This window comes from Gadus chalcogrammus, chromosome 19 (assembly GCF_026213295.1).
Source record: "Gadus chalcogrammus isolate NIFS_2021 chromosome 19, NIFS_Gcha_1.0, whole genome shotgun sequence".
NCBI lineage: Eukaryota > Metazoa > Chordata > Actinopteri > Gadiformes > Gadidae > Gadus > Gadus chalcogrammus.
In genome coordinates this window covers 1122161-1132160 of record NC_079430.1, presented here as the reverse complement: position 1 = coordinate 1132160, position 10000 = coordinate 1122161, and the positions used below count along the sequence as shown (strand labels likewise).

The 10000-nt window shown below is 43.7% G+C and overlaps 1 protein-coding gene and 1 non-coding gene across 5 annotated transcripts in view; one reads left to right on the top strand and one right to left on the bottom strand.

Moving 5' to 3' along the window:
* The window catches only part of LOC130372601 (A-kinase anchor protein 2-like), a 119176-nt gene that overhangs the window by 96180 nt on the left and 12996 nt on the right, over nt 1-10000 (bottom strand). The window lies entirely within an intron of this gene.
* Nucleotides 732-850, top strand: LOC130372903 (5S ribosomal RNA). Its single transcript, XR_008893419.1, has one exon. It is a non-coding gene; the product is annotated as a 5S ribosomal RNA (ribosomal RNA).

Genomic DNA, 10000 nt, shown 5'->3' with positions numbered 1-10000 from the left:
ACACACACACACACACACACACACACACACACACACACACACACACAACAACAACCCGGTATCACGCGATTTAGTGCTCATGCGCACAAACGTTAATCTATTGAATCGTGTCCCAGAGCACGATAGTCCGACTTTTTTCGTGCTACACAGAACGAACTATAAAACAATGCATTCTGAATGGGAGCGTTTCTCCGATGTTTCGTGCTACACAGAACGAAATGTAAACCAATGCATTTTGAATGGTAGCGTTTTCAGACGAGAGAGAGTGTGTGTGCAGACAGTACAGTGCACCATCTAGTTATATATGCGTCAATGTTTCAGATTTTTTAAGCAGACCTCTTCAAAAACAGAAACAAACGTGCTCCACAGAACGCACGTTTCTCAGACAATTTACGTGCTCCACAAAACGAAACAAGAGAGAGAGAGAGAAAGAGAGCGGGAGAGAGAGAGAGAGAGAAGTGAACATCCAACCAATATTTATACCACTTGCTTACTCTCTACTGTATGTCTCATTCCTGTTTTTTATTTATTTATTTTTTACTTAATTTAATTCTTCATTATTCAGGCGTTGCAGAACTTTCATGGTCATAAATAAAAAATACGAACTACAGTTTACTTTAATTTCTTTGTTCTTGAATTGACGTAGAATGGAGCAAGGCTCTTGGGATTAGGAAATGCGTTTATCCAATAAACAGCTTGCAGGTCAAGTCCATTTTCGGAAATGTAGGGGAAAATATGGCCTTACCACCATGGAAACACCCGATCTCGTCTGATCTCGGAAGTTAAGCATGGTTGGGCCTGGTTAGTACCTGGATGGGAGACCGCCTGGGAATACCAGGTGCTGTAATTGGTGTCGGGTGGTGGCCTATAGGCAAGGCCGCCTTAATGCACAGGCTTACCTGGGCTGAAGCCCCAGGGCCTACGACTATCAGGGGGCCATCATCATGAGCTGCAGTAAAAAAAATCGGTGTAGGCCCAAGACAATGTGATTTTTTGTTTTGGGCTTACAAAGATCAGAGGCCTATCATGAGCCAATAAAAAAGGGGGCCACTAGCTGGGCCCAGTGGCCAGTTGACACCGCCAGTTGCCTACCCCCCCAACCCCGTCAGGATTTGTCGCCCCCGTCGACAACGGCAATGTCTGAAAAATGTCAAATAATTTATACATCTTCATTGTAAGATCCCCTCTCAGGGGGCCTACGAACACTCTCAGCCCCAGGGCCCAATGGCAGTTAATGCAGGCCTGCCTATAGGTGGCACTCTTCCCTCTGGCCCCTTCACTCATCAATCCCGATGCCCCAGTGCAGTGACGGGGACACTGTGCTGTGGAAGGTGGCGTCCTTCGGAGGAGACGTAAAACCGAGGTCCTGACTCACTGAGGTCATAAAAGATCCCAGGGCACTTATCGCAAGAATAGGGGTTTCCCCGGTGTCCCTGGCCCAACCAGGCTCATTCAATCTGGCCCCCTAATCATCCTCCAGTATAATTGTCTGACTCATTAATTCCCTCACTCTCCACCTCAAGCTGGTGTGTGGCAAGCGTTCTGGCGCAGATTGGCTGCCGTGCATCACCCAAGTGGGTGCTACACACTGGTGGTGGTTAGTGAGGTCATAGGCGTCGATTACGCCGGGGACGCGTCCCCACCAGATCTCGTCAAGAATCATTTTGTACCCACCTGAAAAATAAAAATAATAATAATAATAATAAAAAAAAAAAATCTAGTTTAATTATTATGGATTATTACACGGGTCTTCTCAATGCCGTGGAACGCTCCGTTCACATTGGCTCTTCACAACTTCGAGGTGAATGCTAGATATAAATTGACCGCTGTCAAGGAAAACAAAGGACTTTTTGCCTATAATGAAGTCTTTGGTACCACTCCTCAAATAGTCTGGTAACTTTTGAACCCCAGCGTCTTCGGTTGCTAAGCGACGTCAACGTCTTTGGCGGACTATTTCTCTGCTGATCAACACTACGATTGCTGGTAACAAATAAATTGTAACAACAAGCCACACCATGTGAAGTCATCTTTTCGTTTTGGCACGTAGCCGTGTAATAAGCGGGATAATGTAGGCTATAGAAAGTCGCCGGTCGAATTTAAGCCACTTCAGTGGGAAGTAATTACCCTCGCTGCGCGTCGGTGTCCTGTATTCATTTGCTAAGCGACGTCAACGACTTTTTGGCGAATGACTTTGGCGAATTATTTCTCTGCTGATCAACGCTACGAATTATAACAAATACATTGGAAAAAGACACACGATTCGATTTGGCAAGTAGCCATTACTAATAATACCAATACTCTTTGGCTGGGATGATGAGGCATCAGACAATCAAGTCATTTTAGCCTGAATACATAGGTAAGAAGCACCAGAGGAGGTTGCTAGTACCATGGACAGTATCAAAACGATAACCTGTTGAACTAAATGGATGTGGTAGGCTACACCACGGGATGCATCTGCAGACCACTGCCACATAAATAAAGGTAAGACGCGATATTTATTGCTTATTTATTGTTTTTTGCACTCAAGTGGTCGGCTGTTTTAACTTGCAATTGATAGTCGGTGGAGTCAGTCTCTTGTTGACACAAAGTGACTTTTGGTCATTCTTGCCATTATAATTGTGGGGGGGAGTTCATGAGTTTTGGTCAGAATGCCTGATGTAGGCTAGTTTTAATGGAATGCGTGTTGTGAATTGAGAACAGCCAGCTCCTGATGTGATACAGTGTCCAGCTGTGCAACAAATATTTTTTTCTTTTTCAATCTTGACTTTTGTAGTGCTGTGTGTAGCCACACCTTTGAAGAGAAAGGAGAAAGGAAGAGCTGAAAAGGCCAGAAGAAGCGGATGCTGGAGGGGGATGCATCTAAGTGCTCAAAAATAACGGATTTATTCCGAAGTCAGGCATCAACGAGTCGTGCAGTTGAATTGACAGAAAAACTGTTAGCCAGAGCTCAATCATTGACGTTATTGCTAGGCGGGAGCTAGAACAAGCTGCTAGTCAAATGTGTATGTGCTGGCTGGTATATTTCAGACTAATTAATTACTTAAAGTTTGGGTATGGGATTTGCGAAACGACAGCAGATTTTGAAAATACACAACTCAAATGGTCCTACCCCCTCTCCTTCAACGCTGACTCTGACTCCACCCATTCCAAGTACATGGACGCGCAATCATGCACGAGTGAACAGATGCATTAGCTATTTAGCTAGCTCCAGTAGCTACCGCAGGATAACAACAAACAGAAGCTTGCTCTGGGTCACGAGCTTTGAGTACGTGCACGAAGGGGTCGCGCGGGGAGTGGGAGTGCAGTACGACCGTTTGATTGACGTACTTACTGTCCAATGCCACTCGGTGGGTCTGGAAATCATTGGCTGGAGTTTTTCGAGCCCTGCCCGTTCCACAGATGATTGACTTGTTTAATTTTCATGTCAGTACTTCTAACTCAGTGGCTGTAAGTGGGTTATGATAAGGATTTGAAGTAATTTTGCAAAAATGGCCAAAAAAGAGAATTCCATACCCGACCTTTAACTGATCTTTATCTTTTAATGGATGGAGAATATGTTAATAGATTTTGAACATGTAGGCCTATCTGCTTAAGCCCACGTTGAAATAATTTTAATGTTGAATGTTGATTGCGCAGTGGTTGAAATACAAAATTTCATACAAATCATAAAAGCCTCTCCCTATGTCATTGTGTGTGCGTGTTAACGAGGTGCTTGTGGCAGGCGCGTCGTTAGACGAATGGAAGACGGCCTTCAACACACCAACGGGCCATTATGAGTATCTTGTGATGCCCTTCGGCTTGACCCACGCCCCGGCAGTCTTTCAAGCGCTGGTCAACGACCTGCTGCGGGACATTTTAAATAAGTTTGTCTTTGTGGAACTGGATGACATCCTGATTTTTTCCCGCAATCTTGAGGAGCACGTCACCCACGTCCGGTCGGTTCTCCGCCGCCTCCTGGACAACTCCTTGGAAAACTCCTTGGACAACTCCTGGACAACACTAGGTCTTGCAGGCAACACTTCTAAGAGGCTTTGTCCAAATAACAGTCCATTTGGGAAAACTTTTTTTCCATAAGGGGTCCAAATCTCGGATATGTCGTTCTCGGGATCCCGGGAAATGTCTGTATACATTTTGGCATCTCTAGCTATCTCGAAAAGGTGGGAAAAGGGGCTTTCATTCAATTATCGTTATAACAAGATCTGTAGCCTATCTGACCGTTGAAAATCCACTTCCACCAATGTGTAAGTGTGGTTCAGGTATACCAGACAATATTAAAATATTCATAATATAAAAACGATGTAAAGAATAAGGTTATGGGCCGAATTCGGTTAAAATTCAGCCTCTGCTGGCCCACAACTAGATCGCCTCATTTCCTCTTTACACGCTTTAATTTAATTATATTAAATTATAAAATACCATTGAGCCTTTATTTTCTTGCCGTTATCATTACATCCTTTCTCGTTATATCGATATGAATTCTCGAAACACAGTGAAAAAGAGAGAGAGGGAGCCATAGAGAGGGACACTGATGCACTGCGGTGCGGAGCCAAGTAACTGATGGGCTTAAGAGGGCCTCTCCTATATAATGAATATATATACCTGTGTATATTCTGAGAAACGCTCCAATCCAAAATGCATGGGTTTACATTTCGTACTGTGCAGTACGACTAATGTCGGACAATCGTTTATTTTTTTGACACAAATATAAGTAAAGGGTGCATTGTACTATCTGCGCAAATCCCTTCCGAAGCCTCTCTCTCTCTACCTCTCTCTCTCTCTCGTTTCGTTTTGTGGAGCACGTCAATTGTCTGAGAAACGCGCGTTCTGTGGAACACGTTCATTACAGTTTTTGAAGAGGTCTGCTTAAAAATAATCGAAAATATTGACATATATATAACTTCAGAGTGCACTGTACTATCTGCGCACATCCCTTCTGAAGCCTCTCTCTCTCTCTCTCTCTCCCTCTCTCTTTCTCTCGTTTCGTTTTGTGGAGCACATTAATTGTCTGAGAAACCCACGTTCTGTGGAGCACGTTCATTTCAGTTTTTGAAGAGGTCTACTTAAAAAATCGGAAATATTGACCTATATATAACTAGAGGGTGCACTGTACTGTCTGCGCACACTCTCTCTCGTCTGAAAAACGCTCCCATTCAAAATACATTGGTTTACATTTCGTTCTGTGTAGCACGAAAAAAGTCGGAGTATCGTGCTGTGGGACACATGATTCAATAGATTAACGTTCGTGCGCATGACCACGACATCGCGTGATTCCAGGTTGCACACACACACACACACACATACAAACACACACACATACGCACACACACACACACACACACACACACACACACACGCACACACACACACACACACACGCACACACACACACACACACACACACCACACACACACACACACACACACACACACACACACACACACTCACACACACACAAACACACACACATACACACACGCACTCACATACATACACACACTCACATGCATACACACACACATAGCTTGTAATGACCTCAATAATTACATGTTGATAATATAGCGACAGAAAATTCTGGCTAGTGAGGTTGTGACATCACAACCGCTCACTTATCTGTGCAATTAGTCGCCATGGAAACCTACACCACTTGCAGCCGACATGCTGCAAGCTGCATCAAACTGTGGGCTCAAAGGAACCTGCAGGTTTGATTCCCAGGTGAAAGGTTCTAGGTTCAGTCTCCAATGTCAAAATCTACCTGTCTAGCCCCATACACACACAATGGCATCTGAATTCACTGTTAGTTACTTTTGATAAAAGCGTCTGATACAAGCAGAATCAATAGAAGCAATTGAACTTAAGCATACTCAATGTAAGGGTTAGGGTTACAAAAGTGTTTTTGCTCTACAGCGAACGACAACGTGGCTCCCGGCTGATCCACTGCAGACCTGTGTCTTCAGAGCAGCGATGAGCAGCCAACCACAAGATGGCTGCCATATTTCAATTGGTTATAATTTGAGGGTAAGATGTAAGCATGAACCTTTTCACCAATATTTATATGATATCAGGTATTTTCAACACAGCATTATGGTTGAATTAAAATTATATATTAAACAGTTTGTGTAAGTTCTCCATTGAAAGTCAGATTCAGTGACCTCCATGTCCGTGGCCATAGTCCAGCTGCATCGTGGCACTGGGAACTCCTACTGGTAGCAACTACTTTAGTCATACTTCTCAGTTCCCCAATCACGTCCTGCAGCATTTTTTACTCTCACTCCACCTGCTGCAGTATTTAACATTTTAACCCTCTCTCCACACACTGCAGTATATAACATGTTAACCCTCTCTCCACACACTGCAGTATATAACATGTTAACCCTCTCTCCATACTGACTGCAGTATATAACATGCTAATCCTCTCGCCACATGCTGCAGTATATAACATGTTAACCCTCTCTCCACATACTGCAGTATATAACATGTTAACCCTCTCTCCCCCTCCTGCAGTATATAACATGTTAACCTTCTCTCCACACACACTGCAGTATATAACATGTTAACCCTCTCTCCACATACTGCAGTATATAACATGTTAACCCTCTCTCCACCTCCTGCAGTTTATAACATGTCAACCCTCTCTCCACATGCTGCAGTATATAACATGTTAACCCTGTCTCCACACACTGCAGTATATAACATATTAATCCTCTCTCCACACCATGCAGTATGTAACATGTTAACCCCCTCTCCACATGCTGCAGTATATAACACGTTACCCCTCTCTCCACACACTGAGGTATATAACATGTTAAACCTCTCTTCACTTGCTGAATTATGAAATATGTTCAACCTCTTTCCCCCTCCTGCGGTAAATAACATGTTAACCCTTTCTCTACTTCCTGTGGTATATAACATGTTAAACCTCTCTATGCATGTTGCAGGATTGAACACATTTACCATATCTCTGCACACACTGTAGTACATAACATGTTAACCCTCTGTCCCCCTCCTGCAGTATATAACATGTTTACCCTCGCTCCCCCTCCTGCAGTATATAACATGTTTACCCTCGCTCCCCCTCCTGCAGTATATAACATGTTAACCCTCTTTACCCCTCCTGCAGTACAGAACATGTTAACCCTCTCTCCACATGCTTCAGTATCTAACTTGTTAACCCTCTTTACCCCTCCTGCAGTACATAACATGTTAACCCTATCTCCACATGCTGCAGTATATAACATGTTAACCCTCTCTACCCCTCCTGCAGTATATAAGATGTTAACCTTCTTTCCACATGCTGCAGTATAAAACATGTTAACCGCTTCTCCACACACTGCAGTGTATAACATGTTAACCCACTCTTGAAACACTGCAGTATATAACATGTTAACCCTCTCTCCACAAGCTGCAGTATATAACATGTTAACCCTCTCTCCACACACTGCAGTATGTAACATGTTAACCCTCTCTCCACACACTGCAGTATATAACATGCTAACCTTCTCTCCACATGCTGAATTATATAACACGTTCAACCTCTCTCCACCGCCTGCAGTATATAACATATAAACCCTCTCTCTCTCTCCACACACTGCAGTATATAACATGTTAACTCTCTTTCCCCCTCCTGCGGTACATAACATTTTAACCCTTTCTATACGTCTTGCTGTATATACAATGTTAACACTCTCTCTGCATGTTGCAGAATATATTGTGTTACCCATCTCTCTGCACACACTGCAGTATATAACATGTTAGCCCTCTCTCCACGTCCTGAAGTATATAACATGTTAAAACCTCTCTACCCCTCCTGCAGTATATAACATGTAAACCCTCTCTCGGTATGCTGCAGTCTATATCATGTTAACCCTCTCTACCCCTCCTGCAGTATATAACATATTAACCCTCTCTCCACATGCTGCAATATACAATGTTAACTCTCTTTCCCCCTCCTGTGGTATATAACATGTTAACCCTTTCACCACGTCTTGTGGTATATAAAATGTTAACACTCTCTCTGCATGTTGCAGTTACCCATCTCTCTTTACACACTGCAGTCTATATCATGTTAAACCTCTCTCCCCTCCTGCAGTACAGAACATGTTAACCCTCTGTCCACGTGCTGAATTATATATGTTAAACCTCTCTCCACACACTGCAGTATCTAAAATGTTTACCCTCTCTCCATGTGCTGCAGTATATAACATGTTAACCCTCACTCCACACACTGTAGTATATAACCTGTTAACCCTCTCTCCACATGTTGCAGTATATAACATGTTAACCCTCTTTCCACACACTGCACTATATAAAATGTTAACCCTCTCTCCACACACTACAGTACATACCATGATAACTCTCCCCCTCCTGCGATATATAAGATGATAACCCTTTCTCTTCGTCCTGCGGTATATAACACATTAACCATCTCTCTGCACACACACTGCAGTATTTAACATGTTTTCCCTCTCTCACCACACTGCAGTATATATCATGTTAACCCTCTCTCCACGTCTTGCAGTATATATCATGTTAATCCTCTCCCACCTTCTGCAGTACATAACATGTTAACTCTCTCTCCCCTCCTGCATTCTTGAACATGTTAGCCCTCTCTCCCCCTCCTGCAGTACATACCATGTTAACCCTCTCTCCCCCTCATGCAGTATGTAACATGTTAATCAGATCCAGGTTAGGGTGTTATGCTTCCAGCTAAATGGCACTGGGTTTGATTTCCGCAGACCAACCTGTAGATATTCTTATATGTCCTGATTCCTACCTGTTCTTATTGACATGTATTTTAAATCTCTGTAATTCACTTTTTATAACAGTATCTGCTATATAACTAAATGGTAACAGTAACAGGAGGATGTAGACGCCGAGATGGCAGCTGTCTGCTGTCTAATCCCTCTCCCAGTTCTCCAGTAGCTCAGCCCTCCCAGACCAGGGTCAACTGGTTTAACACATGGAGCATGGGGGGAGTCACTCAGGGTAAGTGCTGCTGAGCACCCTGGCTCAGTAGGACCTGAGGAATAGAACAGGTTCCTGTGAGAGCCTTTTGCTTACTGTATTTAACATTAAGATGTTTTCATCCCAAGTAATCCAGTGCTAGCAATTAGAACAATGTTACCAAAACAATAGTCTAGCTGTAGCTAGTCCCTATAGGGGGTCATCCCTATGTTCCCCGGGTCCTATGTTCCCCGGGTCCTATGTTCCCCCCTCGGGGAACATAGGACCCTTAGGACCCTTTTTTTTTTTTAAGTCCTATGTTCCCTGTTTTTCCCATAAAAGGGTCCTATGTTCCCCTGTAGCAATACATACAGGGGAGCATAGGACCCTTTTTCTGAAAAAGGGTCCTATGCTCCCCACTGTTGCGGGGGTATGTTCCCCGCAATCTATTAATCTTTAAAAATATTTAAACTTTGACACGACATTCGCGTGATGACAGCCAATCAGCGTTCAACAGCGTGGCCACCGAGTGACATGTGTAACGTAACAGCCAATCAGCGTTCAACCGGCCAACTCAGTGCAGTGCAGTCCGGGATGAACCTTATACATGGAGGAGAAAGTGATTGTTGCCGTTTGCGACTCCCGGAGCTCTATATATAATATAATATAATATAATATAATTGTATATACAGTATATATCACGGCCAAAAGCTGTGTGCGCCTCCTGATGGCCGTAGCGCGGGGAGCTCTCGTAGGGATTTGGCTTCTCGGGCTTTGTTTACCGGCGTTGCTATGGTTACCGGTCTTGTGTTTTCCAACGGTTTATTAGCGGTGGTATCTAATAAATCGCTGTCTAATCAATACTTCATTCTCTGCCTCTTCCGTGGTCATTAAAATATTATGAATAGACTGCGTCGGGCTCTCCGAAGTCTCTCCCTCTTCCACAAAAGGTAAAGACATGCAATGGTGGTTATCTCGGCCGGAATTTGGCAGTAATGGTGGAAAAATTAACAGACCGGGGAACATATGTTTCCCTGGTCCTATGTTCCCCTCTCGGGG